The sequence below is a fragment of the Equus caballus genome, chromosome 15 (assembly GCF_041296265.1).
Source record: "Equus caballus isolate H_3958 breed thoroughbred chromosome 15, TB-T2T, whole genome shotgun sequence".
Lineage (NCBI taxonomy): Eukaryota > Metazoa > Chordata > Mammalia > Perissodactyla > Equidae > Equus > Equus caballus.
Genome location: NC_091698.1, coordinates 4,203,738 through 4,225,112, shown reverse-complemented (window position 1 = coordinate 4,225,112; position 21,375 = coordinate 4,203,738).

Here is a 21,375-nt window from a genome sequence, read left to right as displayed (position 1 = left end):
ATGGTTCTGGCACATCTGAGAGATGGTTCCGGCATGCCCGGCTGGTGATTCCAGAGTGTCCGGCATGTGGTTCTGGCACCTCTGAGAGGTGGTTCCGGCATGCCCGGTAGGTGGTTCCGGAGTGTCTGCCGAGTGGTTCTGGCGTAGCCGGCAGGTGATTCTGGCGTGTCCAGCAGGTGGTTCTGGGGAGTTTATCAGGTGGTTCCGGCATACTCGGCAGGTGGTACCGGCGTGTCCGGAACATGGTTCTCGCAAGTCTGAGAGGTGGTTCCGGCATGCCAGACAGGTGATTCCGGAGTGTTCGCCAAGTGGTTCTGGCGTAGCCGGCAGGTCATTTTGCATGTCCGGCGGTGGTTCCGGCGAGTCGAGCCGGTGGTTCCAGCGTAGCCGGCCGTTGATTTTGGCGTGTCCACTAGGTGGTTCTGGGGAGTGGATCAGCTGGTTCCGGCATACTCGGCAGGTGGTACCGCCGTGTCCAGAACACAGTTCTGGCAAGTCTGAGAGGTGGTTCCGGCACGCCCGACAGGTGATTCCGGAGTGTACGCCAAGTGGTTCTGGCGTCGCGGGCAGGTCATTTTGCATTTCCGGCGGTGGTTCCGGCGACTCGAGCCAGTGGTTCCGGCGTGTCCAGCAGGTCGCTCCGGTCTGTCCGGCATGTGGTTCTGGCGTGTCCGGCACGAGGTTCTGGCACGTCTGAGAGTTGGTTCTGGCATGCCCGGCAGGTGATTCCGGAGTGTCCGGCATGTGGTTCTGGCACCTCTGAGAGGTGGTTACGGCATGCCCGGAAGGTGATACCGGAGTGTTCACCAAGTGTTTCTGGCGTAGCCGACAGGTGATTTTGCATGTCCGGCAATGGTTCCGGCGAGTCGAGCCGGTGGTTCCGGAATGTCCGGCAGGTGGTTCCGGCATGTCCGGCAGGTGGTTCCGGCATGTCCAGCACGTGGTTCCAGCATGCCCGGCAGGTGATTCCGGAGTGTCTGGCATGTGGTTCTGGCACCTCTGAGAGGTGGTTCCGGCATGCCCGGCAGGTGATACCGGAGTCTCCGGCATTTGGTTCTGGCACCTCTGAGAGGTGGTTCCGGAATGCCTGGCCTGTGATTCCGGAGTGTCTGCCGAGTGGTTCTGGTGTAGCCGGCAGTTGATTTTGGCGTGTCCACTAGGTGGTTCTGGGGAGTGGATCAGCTGGTTCCGGCATACTCGGCAGGTGGTACCCTTGTGTCCAGAACATGGTTTTGGCAAGTCTGAGAGGTGGTTCCGGCACGCCCGACAGTTGATTCCGGAGCGTCCGCCAAGTGTTTCTGGCATACCCGGCAGGTGATTTTGGCATGTCCGACAGGTGTATCTTGCGAGTCGAGCAGGTGGCTGAGGCATGCTCAGCTGGTGCTTCTGGCGTCTCTGGCACGTGGTTCTGGTGTGTCTGAGAGCTGGTTCTGGCATCTCCGGCAGATGATTCCGGAGTGGCCACCAAGTGGTTCTTGTATACCTGGCAGGTGATTTTGGCGTGTCAGGAAGTTGGTTCCGGCTAGTTGAGCAGGTGGATCAGGCGTGCTCGCCAGGGGGTTCACGTGGGTCTGGCAGGTTTTTTCGGTCTGTTCGGGGAGTGGTTCCGGCATCTCAGGCTCATGGTTCTGGCACGTGTGAGAGGTGGTTCCAGCCGGCCCGACAGGTGTTTCCATGGTGTCCGCCAAGTGGTTCTGGCATAGCTTGCAGGTGATGTTGGCGTGACAAGCACGTGGTTCCAGCCAGCACGGCAGGTGATTCCGGAGTGTCTGCCGTGTGGTTCTGGCGTAGCTTTCAGGTGATTTTGGCGTGTCCAGCAGGTGGTTCCGGCGAGCTCGGTAGGTGGTACCAGCGTGTCCGGAACATGGTTCTGGCACGTCTGAGAGATGGTTCCGGCATGCGCAGCAGGTGATTCCGGAGTGTCCGTCATGTGGTTCTGGCACCTCTGAGAGGTGGTTCCGGCATGCCCGGCAGGTGGTTCCGGAGTGTCTGCCGAGTGGTTCTGGCGTAGTCAGCAGGTGATTCTGGCGTGTCCAGCAGGTGGTTCTGGCTAGTGGATCAGGTGGTTCTTTCATACTCGGCAGGTGGTACCTGCGTGTCCGGAACATGGTTCTGGCAAGTCTGAGAGGCGGTTCCGGCATGCCCGACAGGTGATTCCGGAGTGTTCGCCAAGTGGTTCTGGCGTAGCCGGCAGGTCATTTTGCATGTCTGGCGGTGGTTCCAGCGACTCGAGCCGGTGGCTCCGGCGTGCTCGGCAGGTCGTTCAGGCGGGTCTGGCAGGTGGTTTCGGTCTGTTCGGGGTGTGGTTCCGGCATATCAGGCACATGGTTCTGGCACGTCTGATAGGTGGTTCCGGCCGGCCCGACAGGTGTTTCCATTGTGTCCGCCAAGTGGTTCTGGCATAGCTGGCAGGTGATGTTGGCGTGACCGGCAGGTGGTTCCAGCCAGCCCGGCAGGTGATTCCGAAGTGTTCACCAAATGGTTGTGGCCTAGCCGGCAGGTGATTTCGGCGTGTCCAGCAGGTGGTTTTGGGGAGTCGAGCAGGTGGTTCTGGCATGCCGGCTGGTGATACCGGAGTCTCCGGCATTTGGTTCTGGCACCTCTAAGAGGTGTTTCCGGAATGCCTGGCATGTGATTCCGGAGTTTCTGCCGAGTGGTTATGGCATAGTCGGCAGGTGATTTTGGCGTGTCCAGAGGGTGGTTTTGGCGAGTCGAGCAGGTGGTTCTGGCGTGCTCGGCAGCTGCTTCCGGTGTCATTGGCATCTGGTTCCGGCATGTCTGAGAGGTGGTTCCGCCGTGCCCGGCAGGTGATTCCGGAGTGTTCGCCAAGTGGTTCTGGCGTAGCCGGCAGGTGATTTTGCATGTCCGGCAATGGTTCCGGCGAGTCGAGCCGGTGGTTCCGGCATGTCCGGCAGGTGGTTCCGGCATGCCCGGCAGGTGATTCCGGAGTGTCTGGCATGTGGTTCTGGCACCTCTGAGAGGTGGTTCCGGCATGCCCGGCAGGTGATACCAGAGTGTTCGCCAAGTGGTTCTGGCGTAGCCGGCAGGTGATTTTGCATGTCCGGCAATGGTTCCGGCGTGTCGAGCCGGTGGTTCCGGAATGTCCGGCAGGTTTTTCCGGCATGTCCGGCAGGTGGTTCCGGCATGTCCAGCACGTGGTTCCAGCATGCCCGGCAGGTGATTCCGGAGTGTCCGGCATGTGGTTCTGGCACCTCTGAGAGGTGGTTCCGGCATGCCCGGCAGGTGATACCGGAGTGTCCGGCATTTGGTTCTGGCACCTCTGAGAGGTGGTTCCGGAATGCCTGGCCTGTGATTCCGGAGTGTCTGCCGAGTGGTTCTGGCCTAGCCGGCAGTTGATTTTGGCGTGTCCACTAGGTGGTTCTGGGGAGTGGAGCAGCTGGTTCCGGCATACTCGGCAGGTGGTACCTGATTTTGGCGTGTCCAGCAGGTGGTTTCGGCGAGCTCGGCTGGTGGTACCGGCGTGTCCAGAACATGGTTCTGGCAAGTCTGAGAGGTGGTTCCGGCACGCCCGACAGGTGATTCTGGAGTGTAGGCCAAGTGTTTCTGGCGTACCCGGCAGGTGATTTTGGCATGTCCGACAGGTGTTTCTTGCGAGTCGAGCAGGTGGCTCAGGCATGCTCAGCTGGTGCTTCCGGCGTCTCTGGCACGTGGTTCTGGTGTGTCTGAGTGCTGGTTCTGGCATGTCCGGCAGATGATTCCGGAGTGTCCACCAAGTGGTTCTGGTATAACTGGCAGGTGATTTTGGCGTGTCAGGAAGGTGGTTCCGGCTAGGTGAGCAGGTGGATCAGGCGTGTTCGCCAGGGGGTTCAGGCGGGTCTAACAGGTGTTTTCGGTCTGTTCGGGGAGTGGTTCCGGCATCTCAGGCACATGGTTCTGGCACGTCTGATAGGTGGTACCGGCCGGCCCGACAGGTGTTTCCATGGTGTCCGCCAAGTGGTTCTGGCATAGCTGACAGGTGATGTTGGCGTGACCGGCAGGCGGTTCCAGCCAGCCCGGCAGGTGATTCCGAAGAGTTCACCAAATGGTTGTGGCGTAGCCGGCAGGTGATTTTGGCGTGTCCAGCAGGTGGTTTTGGCGAATCGAGCAGGTGGTTCTGGCGTGCTCGGCAGGTGCTTCCGGTGTCATTGGCATGTGGTTCCGGCATGTCTGAGAGGTGGTTCCGGCATGCCCGGCAGGTGATTCTGGAGTGTTCGCCAAGTGGTTCTGGCGTAGCCGGCAGGTGATTTTGCGTGTCCGGCAATGGTTCCGGCGAGTCGAGCCGGTGGTTCCGGCATGTCCGGCAGGTGGTTCCAGCATGCCCGGCAGGTGATTCCGGAGTGTCCGGCATGTGGTTCTGGCACCTCTGAGAGGTGGTTCCGGCATGCCCGGCAGGTGATACCGGAGTCTCCGGCATTTGGATCTGGCACCTCTGAGAGGTGGTTCCGGAATGCCTGGCATGTGATTCCGGAGTTTCTGCCGAGTGCTTCTGGCGTAGCCGGCAGGTGATTTTGGCATGTCCAGAATGTGGTTTTGGCGAGTCGAGCAGGTGGTTCTGGCGTGCTCGGCAGGTGCTTCCGGTGTGATTGGCATGTGGTTCCGGCATGTCTGAGAGGTGGTTCCGCCATGCCCGGCAGGTGTTTCTGGAGTGTTCGCCAAGTGGTTCTGGCGTAGCCGGCAGGTGATTTTGCATGTCCGGCAATGGTTCCGGCGAGTCGAGCCGGTGGTTCCGGCATGTCCGGCAGGTGGTTCCGGCATGGCCGGCAGGTGATTCCGGAGTGTCCGGCATGTGGTTCTGGCACCTCTGAGAGGTGGTTCCGGCATGCCCGGCAGTTGGTTGCGGAGTGTCTGCCGAGCGGTTCTGGAGTAGCCGGCAGGTGATTCTGGCGTATCCAGCAGGTGGTTCTGGGGAGTGGATCAGGTGGTTCCGGCATACTCGGCAGGTGGTACCGGCGTGTCCAGAACATGGTTCTGGCAAGTCTGAGAGGTGGTTCCGGCACGCCCGACAGGTGATTCCGGAGCGTCCGCCAAGTGTTTCTGGCGTACCCGGCAGGTGTTTTTCGCCTGTCCGACAGGTGTATCTTGCGAGTCGAGCAGGTGGCTGAGGCATGCTCAGCTGGTGCTTCCGGCGTCTCTGGAACGTGGTTCTGGTGTGTCTGAGAGCTGGTTCTGGCATCTCCGGCAGATGATTCCGGAGTGTCCACCAAGTGGTTCTTGTATACCTGGCAGGTGATTTTGGCATGTCAGGAAGTTGGTTCCGGCTAGTTGAGCAGGTGGATCAGGCGTGCTCGCCAGGGGGTTCAGGCGGGTCTGGCAGGTGGTTTCGGTCTGTTCGGGGAGTGGTTCCGGCATCTCAGGCACATGGTTCCGGCACGTCTGTGAGGTGGTTCCTGCCGGCCCGACAGGTGTTTCCATGGTGTCCGCCAGGTGGTTCTGGCATAGCTGGCAAGTGATGTTGGCGTGACCGGCAGGTGGTTCCAGCCAGCACGGTAGGTGATTCCGGAGTGTTCGCCAAGTGGTTCTGGCGTAGCCGGCAGGTGATTTTGCATGTCCGGCAATGGTTCCGGCGAGTCGAGCCGGTGGTTCCGACATCTCCGGCAGGTGGTTCCGGCATGCCCGGCAGGTGATTCCGGAGTGTCCGGCATGTGGTTCTGGCACCTCTGAGAGGTGGTTCCGGCATGCCCGGCAGGTGATACCGGAGTGTCCGGCATTTGGTTCTCACACCTCTGAGAGGTGGTTCCGGAATGCCTGGCATGTGATTCCCGAGTGTCTGCCGAGTGGTTCTGGCGTAGCCGGCAGGTGATTTTGGCGTGTCCACTAGGTCGTTCTGGGGAGTGGATCAGCTGGTTCCGGCATACTCGGCAGGTGCTACCGGCGTGTCCAGAACATGGTTCTGGCAAGTCTGAGAGGTGGTTCCGGCACGCCCGACAGGTGATTCCGGAGCGTCCGCCAAGTGTTTCTGGCGTACCCTGCAGGTGATTTTGGCATGTCCGACTGGTGTATCTTGCGAGTCGAGCAGGTGGCTGAGGCATGCTCAGCTGGTGCTTCCGGCGTCTCTGGCACGTGGTTCTGGTGTGTCTGAGAGCTGGTTCTGGCATGTCCGGCAGATGATTCCGGAGTGTCCACCAAGTGGTTCTGGTAGACCTGGCAGGTGATTTTGGCGTGTCAGGAAGTTGGTTCCAGCTAGTTGAGCAGGTGGATCAGGCGTGCTCGCCAGGGGGTTCAGGCGGGTCTGGCAGGTGGTTTCGGTCTGTTCGGGGAGTGGTTCCGGCATCTCAGGCTCATGGTTCTGGCACGTCTGAGAGGTGGTTTCGGCTGGCCCGACAGGTGTTTCCCTGGTGTCTGCCAACTGGTTCTGGCATAGCTGGCAGGTGATGTTGGCGTGACCGGCAGGTGGTTCCAGCAAGCCCGGCATTTGATTCCGAAGAGTTCAACAAATGTTTGTGGCGTAGCCGGCAGGTTATTTTGGCGAGTCCAGCAGGTGGTTTTGGCGAGTCGAGCAGGTGGTTCTGGCGTGCTCGGCAGGTGCTTCCGGTGCAATTGTCATGTGGTTCCGGCATGTCTGAGAGGTGGTTCCGGCATGCCCGGCAGGTGGTTCCGGAGTGTCTGCCGAGTGGTTCTGGAGCCAGGCCGGCAGGTGATTCCCAAGAGTTCACCAAATGGTTGTGGCGTAGCCGGCAGGTGATTTTGGCGTGCCAGGAAGTTGGTTCCGGCAAGTTGAGCAGGTGCATCAGGCGTGCTCGCCAGGGGGTTCAGGCGCGTCTGGCAGGTGGTTTCGGTCTGTTCGGGGAGTGGTTCCGGCATGTCAGGCACATGGTTCTGGCACGTCTGAGAGGTGGTTGCGGCCGGCCGGAGAGGTGTTTCCGGAGTGTCCGCCAAGTCGTTCCGGCGTAGCTGAAAGGTGATGTTGGTGTGACCGGCAGGTGGTTCCAGCCAGCCCGGCAGGTGATTCCGGAGTGTCTGCCGTGTGGTTCTGGCGTAGCTGGCAGGTGATTTCGGCGTGTCCAGCATGTGGTTCCGGCGAGCTCGGCAGGTGGTACCAGCATGTCCGGAACATGGTTCTGGCACGTCTGAGAGATGGTTCCGTCATGCCCAGCAGGTGATTCCGCAGTGTCCGTCATGTGGTTCTGGCACCTCTGAGAGCTGGTTCCGGCATGCCCGGCAGGTGATTCCGGAGTGTCCGGCATGTGGTTCTGGCACCTCTGAGAGGTGGTTCCGGCATGCCCGGCAGGTGGTTCCGGAGTGTCTGCCGAGTGGTTCTGGAGTAGCCGGCAGGTGATTTTGGCGTGTCCAGCAGGTGGTTTTGGCGAGTCGAGCAGGTGGTTCTGGCGTGCTCGGCAGGTGCTTCCGGTGTCATTGGCATGTGGTTCCGGCATGTCTGAGAGGTGGTTCCGCCATGCCCGGCAGGTGTTTCTGGAGTGTTCGCCAAGTGGTTCTGGCGTAGCCGGCAGGTGATTTTGCATGTCCGGCAATGGTTCCGGCGAGTCGAGCCGGTGGTTCCGGCATGTCCGGCAGGTGGTTCCGGCATGCCTGGCAGGTGATTCCGGAGTGTCCGGCATGTGGTTCTGGCACCTCTGAGAGGTGGTTCCGGCATGCCCGGCAGGTGATACCGGAGTGTTCGCCAAGTGGTTCTGGCATAGCCGGCAGGTGATTTTGCATGTCCGGCAATGGTTCCGGCGAGTCGAGCCGGTGGTTCCTGCATGTCCGGCAGGTGGTTCCGGCATGCCCGGCAGGTGATTCCGGTGTGTCCGGCATGTGGTTCTGGTACATCTGAGAGGTGGTTCCGGCATGCCCGGCAGGTGATACCTGAGTGTCCGGCATTTGGTTCTGGCACCTCTCAGAGGTGGTTCCGGAATGCCTGGCATGTGATTCCGGAGTGTCTGCCGAGTGGTTCTGGCGTAGCCGGCAGTTGATTTTGGCGTGTCCACTAGCTGGTTCTGGGGAGTGGATCAGCTGGTTCCGGCATACTCGGCAGGTGGTACCGGCGTGTCCAGAACATGGTTCTGGCAAGTCTGAGAGGTGGTTCCGGCACGCCCGACAGGTGATTCCGGAGCGTCCGCCAAGTGTTTCTGGCGTACCCGGCAGGTGTTTTTCGCCTGTCCGACAGGTGTATCTTGCGAGTCGAGCAGGTGGCTGAGGCATGCTCAGCTGGTGCTTCCGGCGTCTCTGGAACGTGGTTCTGGTGTGTCTGAGAGCTGGTTCTGGCATCTCCGGCAGATGATTCCGGAGTGTCCACCAAGTGGTTCTTGTATACCTGGCAGGTGATTTTGGCATGTCAGGAAGTTGGTTCCGGCTAGTTGAGCAGGTGGATCAGGCGTGCTCGCCAGGGGGTTCAGGCGGGTCTGGCAGGTGGTTTCGGTCTGTTCGGGGAGTGGTTCCGGCATCTCAGGCACATGGTTCCGGCACGTCTGTGAGGTGGTTCCGGCCGGCCCGACAGGTGTTTCCATGGTGTCCGCCAGGTGGTTCTGGCATAGCTGGCAAGTGATGTTGGCGTGACCGGCAGGTGGTTCCAGCCAGCCCGGTAGGTGATTCCGGAGTGTTCGCCAAGTGGTTCTGGCGTAGCCGGCAGGTGATTTTGCATGTCCGGCAATGGTTCCGGCGAGTCGAGCCGGTGGTTCCGACATCTCCGGCAGGTGGTTCCGGCATGCCCGGCAGGTGATTCCGGAGTGTCCGGCATGTGGTTCTGGCACCTCTGAGAGGTGGTTCCGGCATGCCCGGCAGGTGATACCGGAGTGTCCGGCATTTGGTTCTCACACCTCTGAGAGGTGGTTCCGGAATGCCTGGCATGTGATTCCCGAGTGTCTGCCGAGTGGTTCTGGCGTAGCCGGCAGGTGATTTTGGCGTGTCCACTAGGTCGTTCTGGGGAGTGGATCAGCTGGTTCCGGCATACTCGGCAGGTGCTACCGGCGTGTCCAGAACATGGTTCTGGCAAGTCTGAGAGGTGGTTCCGGCACGCCCGACAGGTGATTCCGGAGCGTCCGCCAAGTGTTTCTGGCGTACCCTGCAGGTGATTTTGGCATGTCCGACAGGTGTATCTTGCGAGTCGAGCAGGTGGCTGAGGCATGCTCAGCTGGTGCTTCCGGCGTCTCTGGCACGTGGTTCTGGTGTGTCTGAGAGCTGGTTCTGGCATGTCCGGCAGATGATTCCGGAGTGTCCACCAAGTGGTTCTGGTATACCTGGCAGGTGATTTTGGCGTGTCAGGAAGTTGGTTCCGGCTATTTGAGCAGGTGGATGAGGCATGCTCGCCAGTGGGTTCAGGCGGGTCTGGCAGGTGGTTTCGGTGTGTTCGGGGAGTGGTTCCGGCATCTCCGGCTCATGGTTCTGTCAAGTCTGAGAGGTGGTTCCGGCCGGCCCGACAGGTGTTTCCATGGTGCCCGCCAAGTTTTTCTGGCATAGCTGGCAGATGATGTTGGCGTGACCAGCAGGTGGTTCCAGCAAGCCCGGCAGGTGATTCCGAAGAGTTCACCAAATGGTTGTGGCGTAGCCGGCAGGTGATTTTGGCGTGTCCAGCAGGTGGTTTTGGCGAGTCGAGCATGTGGTTCTGGCGTGCTCGGCAGGTGCTTCCGGTGTCATTGGCATGTGGTTCCAGCATGTCTGAGAGGTGGTTCCGGTATGCCCGGCAGGTGGTTCCGGAGTGTCTGCAGAGTGGTTCTGGAGCCAGCCCGGCAGGTGATCCCGAAGAGTTCAGTAAATGGTTGTGGCGTAGCCGGCAGGTGATTATGGCGTGTCCAGCAGGTGGTTTTGGCGAGTCGAGCAGGTGGTTCTGTCGTGCTCGGCAGGTGCTTCCGGTGTCATTGGCATCTGGTTCCAGCATGTCTGAGAGGTGGTTCCGCCATGCCCGGCAGGTGATTCCGGAGTTTTCGCCAAGTGGTTCTGGCATAGCCGGCAGGTGATTTTGCATGTCCGGCAATGGTTCCGGCGACTCGAGCCGGTGGTTCCGGCATGTCCGGCAGGTGGTTCCGGCATGCCCGGCAGGTGATTCCGGAGTGTCCGGCATGTGGTTCTGGCACCTCTGAGAGGTGATTCCGGCATGCCCGGCAGGTGATACCGGAGTGTCCGGCATTTGGTTCTGGCACCTCTGAGAGGTGGTTCCGGAATGCCTGGCCTGTGATTCCGGAGTGTCTGCCGAGTGGTTCTGGCGTAGCCGGCAGTTGATTTTGGCGTGTCCACTAGGTGGTTCTGGGGAGTGGAGCAGCTGGTTCCGGAATACTCGGCAGGTGGTACCTGATTTTGGCGTGTCCAGCAGGTGGTTTTGGTGAGTCGAGCAGGTGGTTCTGGCGTGCTCGGCAGGTGCTTCTGGTGCAATTGTCATGTGGTTCCGGCATGTCTGAGAGGTGGTTCCGGCATGCCCGGCAGGTGGTTCCGGAGTGTCTGCCGAGTGGTTCTGGAGCCAGGCCGGCAGGTGATTCCCAAGAGTTCACCAAATGGTTGTGGCGTAGCCGGCAGGTGATTTTGGCGTGCCAGGAAGTTGGTTCCGGCAAGTTGAGCAGGTGCATCAGGCGTGCTCGCCAGGGGGTTCAGGCGCGTCTGGCAGGTGGTTTCGGTCTGTTCGGGGAGTGGTTCCGGCATGTCAGGCACATGGTTCTGGCACGTCTGAGAGGTGGTTGCGGCCGGCCGGAGAGGTGTTTCCGGAGTGTCCGCCAAGTCGTTCCGGCGTAGCTGAAAGGTGATGTTGGCGTGACCGGCAGGTGGTTCCAGCCAGCCCGGCAGGTGATTCCGGAGTGTCTGCCGTGTGGTTCTGGCGTAGCTGGCAGGTGATTTCGGCGTGTCCAGCATGTGGTTCCGGCGAGCTCGGCAGGTGGTACCAGCATGTCCGGAACATGGTTCTGGCACGTCTGAGAGATGGTTCCGTCATGCCCAGCAGGTGATTCCGCAGTGTCCGTCATGTGGTTCTGGCACCTCTGAGAGCTGGTTCCGGCATGCCCGGCAGGTGATTCCGGAGTGTCCGGCATGTGGTTCTGGCACCTCTGAGAGGTGGTTCCGGCATGCCCGGCAGGTGGTTCCGGAGTGTCTGCCGAGTGGTTCTGGAGTAGCCGGCAGGTGATTTTGGCGTGTCCAGCAGGTGGTTTTGGCGAGTCGAGCAGGTGGTTCTGGCGTGCTCGGCAGGTGCTTCCGGTGTCATTGGCATGTGGTTCCGGCATGTCTGAGAGGTGGTTCCGCCATGCCCGGCAGGTGTTTCTGGAGTGTTCGCCAAGTGGTTCTGGCGTAGCCGGCAGGTGATTTTGCATGTCCGGCAATGGTTCCGGCGAGTCGAGCCGGTGGTTCCGGCATGTCCGGCAGGTGGTTCCGGCATGCCCGGCAGGTGATTCCGGAGTGTCCGGCATTTGGTTCTGGCACCTCTGAGAGGTGGTTCCGGAATGCCTGGCATGTGATTCCCAAGTGTCCGCTGAGTGGTTGTGGCGTAGACGGCCGGTGGTTCCGGCATGTCCGGAACATGGTTCTGGCAAGTCTGAGAGATGGTTCCACCATGCCCGGCAGGTGATTCCGGAGTGTCCGGCATGTGGTTCTGGCACCTCTGAGAGGTGGTTCCGGCATGCCCGGCAGTTGGTTGCGGAGTGTCTGCCGAGCGGTTCTGGAGTAGCCGGCAGGTGATTCTGGCGTATCCAGCAGGTGGTTCTGGGGTGTGGATCAGGTGGTTCCGGCATACTCGGCAGGTGGTACCGGCGTGTCCAGAACATGGTTCTGGCAAGTCTGAGAGGTGGTTCCGGCACGCCCGACAGGTGATTCCGGAGCGTCCGCCAAGTGTTTCTGGCGTACCCGGCAGGTGTTTTTCACCTGTCCGACAGGTGTATCTTGCGAGTCGAGCAGGTGGCTGAGGCATGCTCAGCTGGTGCTTCCGGCGTCTCTGGAACGTGGTTCTGGTGTGTCTGAGAGCTGGTTCTGGCATCTCCGGCAGATGATTCCGGAGTGTCCACCAAGTGGTTCTTGTATACCTGGCAGGTGATTTTGGCATGTCAGGAGGTTGGTTCCGGCTAGTTGAGCAGGTGGATCAGGCGTGCTCGCCAGGGGGTTCAGGCGGGTCTGGCAGGTGGTTTCGGTCTGTTCGGGGAGTGGTTCCGGCATCTCAGGCACATGGTTCCGGCACGTCTGTGAGGTGGTTCCGGCCGGCCCGACAGGTGTTTCCATGGTGTCCGCCAGGTGGTTCTGGCATAGCTGGCAAGTGATGTTGGCGTGACCGGCAGGTGGTTCCAGCCAGCCCGGTAGGTGATTCCGGAGTGTTCGCCAAGTGGTTCTGGCGTAGCCGGCAGGTGATTTTGCATGTCCGGCAATGGTTCCGGCGAGTCGAGCCGGTGGTTCCGACATCTCCGGCAGGTGGTTCCGGCATGCCCGGCAGGTGATTCCGGAGTGTCCGGCATGTGGTTCTGGCACCTCTGAGAGGTGGTTCCGGCATGCCCGGCAGGTGATACCGGAGTGTCCGGCATTTGGTTCTCACACCTCTGAGAGGTGGTTCCGGAATGCCTGGCATGTGATTCCCGAGTGTCTGCCGAGTGGTTCTGGCGTAGCCGGCAGGTGATTTTGGCGTGTCCACTAGGTCGTTCTGGGGAGTGGATCAGCTGGTTCCGGCATACTCGGCAGGTGCTACCGGCGTGTCCAGAACATGGTTCTGGCAAGTCTGAAAGGTGGTTCCGGCACGCCCGACAGGTGATTCCGGAGCGTCCGCCAAGTGTTTCTGGCGTACCCGGCAGGTGTTTTTCGCCTGTCCGACAGGTGTATCTTGCGAGTCGAGCAGGTGGCTGAGGCATGCTCAGCTGGTGCTTCCGGCGTCTCTGGAACGTGGTTCTGGTGTGTCTGAGAGCTGGTTCTGGCATCTCCGGCAGATGATTCCGGAGTGTCCACCAAGTGGTTCTTGTATACCTGGCAGGTGATTTTGGCATGTCAGGAAGTTGGTTCCGGCTAGTTGAGCAGGTGGATCAGGCGTGCTCGCCAGGGGGTTCAGGCGGGTCTGGCAGGTGGTTTCGGTCTGTTCGGGGAGTGGTTCCGGCATCTCAGGCACATGGTTCCGGCACGTCTGTGAGGTGGTTCCGGCCGGCCCGACAGGTGTTTCCATGGTGTCCGCCAAGTGGTTCTGGCATAGCTGGCAAGTGATGTTGGCGTGACCGGCAGGTGGTTCCAGCCAGCCCGGCAGGTGATTCCGAAGAGTTCACCAAATGGTTGTGGCGTAGCCGGCAGGTGATTTTGGCGTGTCCAGCAGGTGGTTTTGGTGAGTCGAGCAGGTGGTTGTGGCGTGCTCGGCAGGTGCTTCCGGTGTCATTGGCATGTGGTTCCGGCATGTCTGAGAGGTGGTTCCGGCATGCCCGGCAGGTGGTTCCGGAGTGTCTGCCGACTGGTTCTGGAGCCAGGCCGGCAGGTGATTCCGAAGAGTTCACCAAATGGTTGTGGCGTAGCCGGCAGGAGATTTTGGCGTGTCCAGCAGGTGGTTTTGGCGAGTCGAGCAGGTGGTTCTGGCGTGCTCGGCAGGTGCTTCTGGTGCAATTGTCATGTGGTTCTGGCATGTCTGAGAGGTGGTTCCGGCATGCCCGGCAGGTGGTTCCGGAGTGTCTGCCGAGTGGTTCTGGAGCCAGGCCGGCAGGTGATTCCCAAGAGTTCACCAAATGGTTGTGGCGTAGCCGGCAGGTGATTTTGGCGTGCCAGGAAGTTGGTTCCGGCAAGTTGAGCAGGTGGATCAGGCGTGCTCGCCAGGGGGTTCAGGCGCGTCTGGCAGGTGGTTTCGGTCTGTTCGGGGAGTGGTTCCGGCATGTCAGGCACATGGTTCTGGCACGTCTGAGAGGTGGTTGCGGCCGGCCGGAGAGGTGTTTCCGGAGTGTCCGCCAAGTCGTTCCGGCGAAGCTGAAAGGTGATGTTGGCGTGACCGGCAGGTGGTTCCAGCCAGCCCGGCAGGTGATTCCGGAGTGTCTGCCGTGTGGTTCTGGCGTAGCTGGCAGGTGATTTCGGCGTGTCCAGCATGTGGTTCCGGCGAGCTCGGCAGGTGGTACCAGCATGTCCGGAACATGGTTCTGGCACGTCTGAGAGATGGTTCCGTCATGCCCAGCAGGTGATTCCGCAGTGTCCGTCATGTGGTTCTGGCACCTCTGAGAGCTGGTTCCGGCATGCCCGGCAGGTGATTCCGGAGTGTCCGGCATGTGGTTCTGGCACCTCTGAGAGGTGGTTCCGGCATGCCCGGCAGGTGGTTCCGGAGTGTCTGCCGAGTGGTTCTGGAGTAGCCGGCAGGTGATTTTGGCGTGTCCAGCAGGTGGTTTTGGCGAGTCGAGCAGGTGGTTCTGGCGTGCTCGGCAGGTGCTTCCGGTGTCATTGGCATGTGGTTCCGGCATGTCTGAGAGGTGGTTCCGCCATGCCCGGCAGGTGTTTCTGGAGTGTTCGCCAAGTGGTTCTGGCGTAGCCGGCAGGTGATTTTGCATGTCCGGCAATGGTTCCGGCGAGTCGAGCCGGTGGTTCCGGCATGTCCGGCAGGTGGTTCCGGCATGCCCGGCAGGTGATTCCGGAGTGTCCGGCATGTGGTTCTGGCACCTCTGAGAGGTGGTTCCGGCATGCCCGGCAGGTGATACCGGAGTGTTCGCCAAGTGGTTCTGGCATAGCCGGCAGGTGATTTTGCATGTCCGGCAATGGTTCCGGCGAGTCGAGCCGGTGGTTCCTGCATGTCCGGCAGGTGGTTCCGGCATGCCCGGCAGGTGATTCCGGTGTGTCCGACATGTGGTTCTGGTACATCTGAGAGGTGGTTCCGGCATGCCCGGCAGGTGATACCTGAGTGTCCGGCATTTGGTTCTGGCACCTCTCAGAGGTGGTTCCGGAATGCCTGGCATGTGATTCCGGAGTGTCTGCCGAGTGGTTCTGGCGTAGCCGGCAGTTGATTTTGGCGTGTCCACTAGGTGGTTCTGGGGAGTGGATCAGCTGGTTCCGGCATACTCGGCAGGTGGTACCGGCGTGTCCAGAACATGGTTCTGGCAAGTCTGAGAGGTGGTTCCGGCACGCCCGACAGGTGATTCCGGAGCATCCGCCAAGTGTTTCTGGCGTACCCGGCAGGTGTTTTTCGCCTGTCCGACAGGTGTATCTTGCGAGTCGAGCAGGTGGCTGAGGCATGCTCAGCTGGTGCTTCCGGCGTCTCTGGAACGTGGTTCTGGTGTGTCTGAGAGCTGGTTCTGGCATCTCCGGCAGATGATTCCGGAGTGTCCACCAAGTGGTTCTTGTATACCTGGCAGGTGATTTTGGCATGTCAGGAAGTTGGTTCCGGCTAGTTGAGCAGGTGGATCAGGCGTGCTCGCCAGGGGTTTCAGGCGGGTCTGGCATGTGGTTTCGGTCTGTTCGGGGAGTGGTTCCGGCATCTCAGGCACATGGTTCCGGCACGTCTGTGAGGTGGTTCCGGTCGGCCCGACAGGTGTTTCCATGGTGTCCGCCAGGTGGTTCTGGCATAGCTGGCAAGTGATGTTGGCGTGACCGGCAGGTGGTTCCAGCCAGCCCGGTAGGTGATTCCGGAGTGTTCGCCAAGTGGTTCTGGCGTAGCCGGCAGGTGATTTTGCATGTCCGGCAATGGTTCCGGCGAGTCGAGCCGGTGGTTCCGACATCTCCGGCAGGTGGTTCCGGCATGCCCGGCAGGTGATTCCGGAGTGTCCGGCATGTGGTTCTGGCACCTCTGAGAGGTGGTTCCGGCATGCCCGGCAGTTGGTTGCGGAGTGTCTGCCGAGCGGTTCTGGAGTAGCCGGCAGGTGATTCTGGCGTATCCAGCAGGTGGTTCTGGGGTGTGGATCACGTGGTTCCGGCATACTCGGCAGGTGGTACCGGCGTGTCCGGAACATGGTTCTGGCAACTCTGAGAGGTGGTTCCGGCATGGCCGACAGGTGATTCCGGAGTGTTCGCCAAGTGGTTCTGGCGTAGACGGCAGGTCATTTTGCATGTCCGGCGGTGGTTCCGGCGAGTCGAGCCGGTGGTTCCGGCGTATCCAGCAGTTGTTTCCGGTCTGTCCGGCAGGTGGTTCTGGCGTGACCGGCACGAGGTTCTGGCACGTCTGAGATTTGGTTCCGCCATGCCCGACAGGTGATTCCGGAGTGTCCGCCACGTGGTTCTGGCATACCCGGCAGGTGATTTTGGCGTGTCTGGCAGGTGTTTTTTGCAAGTCGAGCATTTGGCTCAGGCATGCTCAGCAGGTGCTTCCGGCGTGTCTGGCACGTGGTTCTGGTGTGTCTGAGAGCTGGTTCTGGCATGTCCGGCAGATGATTCCGGAGTGTCCACCAAGTGGTTGTGGCATACCCTGCAGGTGATTTTAGCGTGTCAGGTAGGTGGTTCGGCGAGTCCAGTAGGTGGTTCTGGCGTGCTCGGCAGGTGGTTCAGGCGTGTCCGGCAGGTGGTTCCGGCGAGTCGATCCGGTGGTTCCGGCATGTCCGGCAGGTGGTTCCGGCATGCCCGGCAGGTGATTCCGGAGTGTCCGGCATGTGGTTCTGGCACCTCTGAGAGGTGGTTCCGGCATGCCCGGCAGGTGATACCGGAGTGTTCGCCAAGTGGTTCTGGCGTAGCCGGCAGGTGATTTTGCATGTCCGGCAATGGTTCCGGCGAGTCGAGCCGTGGTTCCGCAATGTCCGGCAGGTGGTTCCGGCATGTCTGGCAGGTGGTTCCGGCATGCCCAGCACGTGGTTCCAGCATGCCCGGCAGGTGATTCCGGAGTGTCCGGCATGTGGTTCTGGCACCTCTGAGAGGTGGTTCCGGCATGCCCGGCAGGTGATACCGGAGTGTCCGGCATTTGGTTCTGGCACCTCTGAGAGGTGGTTCCGGCATTCCCGGCAGTTGGTTGCGGAGTCTCTGCCGAGCGGTTCTGGAGTAGCCGGCAGGTGATTCTGGCGTATCCAGCAGGTGGTTCTGGGGAGTGGATCAGGTGGTTCCGGCATACTCGGCAGGTGGTACCGGAGTGTCCGGAACATGGTTCTGGCAACTCTGTGAGGTGGTTCCGGCATGGCCGACAGGTGATTCCGGAGTGTTCGCCAAGTGGTTCTGGCGTAGACGGCAGGTCATTTTGCATGTCCGGCGGTGGTTCCGGCGAGTCGAGCCGGTGGTTCCGGCGTATCCAGCAGTTGTTTCCGGTCTGTCCGGCAGGTGGTTCTGGCGTGACCGGCACGAGGTTCTGGCACGTCTGAGATTTGGTTCCGCCATGCCCGACAGGTGATTCCGGAGTGTCCGCCACGTGGTTCTGGCGTACCCGGCAGGTGATTTTGGCGTGTCTGGCAGGTGTTTTTTGCAAGTCGAGCATTTGGCTCAGGCATGCTCAGCAGGTGCTTCCAGCGTGTCTGGCACGTGGTTCTGGTGTGTCTGAGAGCTGGTTCTGGCATGTCCGGCAGATGATTCCGGAGTGTCCACCAAGTGGTTGTGGCATACCCGGCAGGTGATTTTAGCGTGTCAGGTAGGTGGTTCGGCGAGTCCAGTAGGTGGTTCTGGCGTGCTCGGCAGGTGGTTCAGGGGTGTCCGGCAGGTGGTTCCGGCGAGTCGATCCGGTGGTTCCGGCATGTCCGGCAGGTGGTTCCGGCATGCCCGGCAGGTGATTCCGGAGTGTCCGGCATGTGGTTCTGGCACCTCTGAGAGGTGGTTCCGGCATGCCCGGCAGGTGATACCGGAGTGTTCGCCAAGTGGTTCTGGCGTAGCCGGCAGGTGATTTTGCATGTCCGGCAATGGTTCCGGCGAGTCGAGCCGTGGTTCCGAAATGTCCGGCAGGTGGTTCCGGCATGTCTGGCAGGTGGTTCCGGCATGTCCAGCACGTGGTTCCAGCATGCCCGGCAGGTGATTCCGGAGTGTCCGGCATGTGGTTCTGGCACCTCTGAGAGGTGGTTCCGGCATGCCCGGCAGGTGATACCTGAGTGTCCGGCATTTGGTTCTGGCACCTCTCAGAGGTGGTTCCGGAATGCCTCGCATGTGATTCCGGAGTGTCTGCCGAGTGGTTCTGGCGTAGCCGGCAGTTGATTTTGGCGTGTCCACTAGGTGGTTCTGGGGAGTGGATCAGCTGGTTCCGGCATACTCGGCAGGTGCTACCGGCGTGTCCAGAACATGGTTCTGGCAAGTCTGAGAGGTGGTTCCGGCACGCCCGACAGGTGATTCCGGAGCGTCCGCCAAGTGTTTCTGGCGTACCCGGCAGGTGTTTTTCGCCTGTCCGACAGGTGTATCTTGCGAGTCGAGCAGGTGGCTGAGGCATGCTCAGCTGGTGCTTCCGGCGTCTCTGGAACGTGGTTCTGGTGTGTCTGAGAGCTGGTTCTGGCATCTCCGGCAGATGATTCCGGAGTGTCCACCAAGTGGTTCTTGTATACCTGGCAGGTGATTGTGGCATGTCAGGAAGTTGGTTCCGGCTAGTTGAGCAGGTGGATCAGGCGTGCTCGCCAGGGGGTTCAGGCGGGTCTGGCAGGTGGTTTCGGTCTGTTCGGGGAGTGGTTCCGGCATCTCAGGCACATGGTTCCGGCACGTCTGTGAGGTGGTTCCGGCCGGCCCGACAGGTGTTTCCATGGTGTCCGCCAAGTGGTTCTGGCATAGCTGGCAAGTGATGTTGGCGTGACCGGCAGGTGGTTCCAGCCAGCCCGGCAGGTGATTCCGAAGAGTTCACCAAATGGTTGTGGCGTAGCCGGCAGGTGATTTTGGCGTGTCCAGCAGGTGGTTTTGGTGAGTCGAGCAGGTGGTTCTGGCGTGCTCGGCAGGTGCTTCCGGTGTCATTGGCATGTGGTTCCGGCATGTCTGAGATGTGGTTCCGCCATGCCCGGTAGGTGATTCCGGAGTGTTCGCCAAGTGGTTCCGGCGTAGCCGGAAGGTGATTTTGCATGTCCGGCAATGGTTCCGGAGAGTCGAGCCGGTGGTTCCGACATGTCCGGCAGGTGTTTCCGGCATGCCCGGCAGGTGATTCCGGAGTGTCCGGCATGTGGTTCTGGCACCTCTGAGAGGTGGTTCCGGCATGCCCGGCAGGTGATACCGGAGTGTCCGGCATTTGGTTCTCACACCTCTGAGAGGTGGTTCCGGAATGCCTGGCATGTGATTCCCGAGTGTCTGCCGAGTGGTTCTGGCGTAGCCGGCAGGTGATTTTGGCGTGTCCACTAGGTCGTTCTGGGGAGTGGATCAGCTGGTTCCGGCATACTCGGCAGGTGCTACCGGCGTGTCCAGAACATGGTTCTGGCAAGTCTGAGAGGTGGTTCCGGCACGCCCGACAGGTGATTCCGGAGCGTCCGCCAAGTGTTTCTGGCGTACCCGGCAGGTGACTTTGGCATGTCCGACAGGTGTATCTTGCGAGTCGAGCAGGTGGCTGAGGCATGCTCAGCTGGTGCTTCCGGCGTCTCTGGCACGTGGTTCTGGTGTGTCTGAGAGCTGGTTCTGGCATGTCCGGCAGATGATTCCGGAGTGTCCACCAAGTGGTTCTGGTAGACCTGGCAGGTGATTTTGGCGTGTCAGGAAGTTGGTTCCAGCTAGTTGAGCAGGTGGATCAGGCGTGCTCGCCAGGGGGTTCAGGCGGGTCTGGCAGGTGGTTTCGGTCTGTTCGGGGAGTGGTTCCGGCATCTCAGGCTCATGGTTCTGGCACGTCTGAGAGGTGTTTCCGGCTGGCCCGACAGGTGTTTCCGTGGTGTCTGCCAACTGGTTCTGGCATAGCTGGCAGGTGATGTTGGCGTGACCGGCAGGTGGTTCCAGCAAGCCCGGCATTTGATTCCGAAGAGTTCAACAAATGTTTGTGGCGTAGCCGGCAGGTTATTTTGGCGAGTCCAGCAGGTGGTTTTGGCGAGTCGAGCAGGTGGTTGTGGCGTGCTTGGCAGGTGCTTCCGGTGTCATTGGCATGTGGTTCCGGCATGTCTGAGAGGTGGTTCCGGAATGCCCGGCAGGTGGTTCCGGAGTGTCTGCCGACTGGTTCTGGAGCCAGGCCGGCAGGTGATTCCGAAGAGTTCACCAAATGGTTGTGGCGTAGCTGGCAGGAGATTTTGGCGTGTCCAGCAGGTGGTTTTGGCGAGTCGAGCAGGTGGTTCTGGCGTGCTCGGCAGTTGCTTCTGGTGCAATTGTCATGTGGTTCCGGCATGTCTGAGAGGTGGTTCCGGCATGCCCGGCAGGTGGTTCCGGAGTGTCTGCCGAGTGGTTCTGGAGCCAGGCCGGCAGGTGATTCCCAAGAGTTCACCAAATGGTTGTGGCGTAGCCGGCAGGTGATTTTGGCGTGCCAGGAAGTTGGTTCCGGCAAGTTGAGCAGGTGGATCAGGCGTGCTCGCTAGGGGGTTCAGGCGCGTCTGGCAGGTGGTTTCGGTCTGTTCGGGGAGTGGTTCCGGTATGTCAGGCACATGGTTCTGGCACGTCTGAGAGGTGGTTGCGGCCGGCCGGAGAGGTGTTTCCGGAGTGTCCGCCAAGTCGTTCCGGCGTAGCTGAAAGGTGATGTTGGCGTGACCGGCAGGTGGTTCCAGCCGGCCCGACAGGTGTTTCCGCAGTGTCCGCCAAGCGGTTCTGGCGTAGTTGGCAGGTGATTTTGGCATGACTGGCAGGTGGTTCCAGCAAGCCTGGCAGGTGATTCCAAAGTGTTCACCAACTGGTTGTGGCGTAGCCGGCAGGTGATTTTTGCGTGATCGGCAGGTGGTTCTGGCGAGTCGAGCAGGTGGTTCCGGCGTGCTCGGCTGGTGCTTCCGGGGTCATTGGCACGGGGTTCTGGCATGTCTGAGAGGTGGTTCCTGCATGCCCGGCAAGTGATTCCGGAGTGTTCGCCAAGTGGTTCTGGCATAGTCGGCAGGTGATTTTGGCATGTCCGGCAGGTGGTTCAGGCGAGTTGAGCAGGTGGTTCCAACGTGCTTGGCAGGTGCTTCCGGCGTCTCCGGCACGTGTTTCTGGCACATCTGACAGGTGGTTTCGGCATGCCCGAAAGGTGATTCCGGTCTGTCCGGTAGGTGGCTCCAGCCGGCACGGCATGTGGTTCTGGTACGTCTCAGAGGTGGTTGCGCATGCCCAACAGGTGATTCCAGACTGTCCGCCACATGGTTCTGGCACGTCTGAGAGGTGGTTCCGGCATGCCCGGCAGGTCATCCCAGAGAGTCCTCCAAGTGGTTCTGGCATATCACGCAGGTGATTTTGGCGTGTCAGGCACGTTGTTCCATTGTGCTTGGCAGGTGGTTCAGGCTTGGCCGGCAGGTGGTTCCAGACTGTCCAGGACGTGTTTCCAGCTTCTCCGGCAGGTGGTTCTGGTACGTCTGAGAGGTGGTTCCGCCATGGCTGGCAGGTGATTCCGGACCGTCCCCCAGGTGGTTCTGGCATAGCCAGCAGTTGATATTGGCCTGTCCGGCAGGTGGTTCCAGCGAGTCGAACAGGTGGCTCCGGCGTGCTCGGCAGGTGGTTCCGGTCTGTCCGGTAGGTCATTCCGGCGTGTCCGGCACGTGCTTCCTGCACGTCTGAGAGGTGGTTCCGGCATGC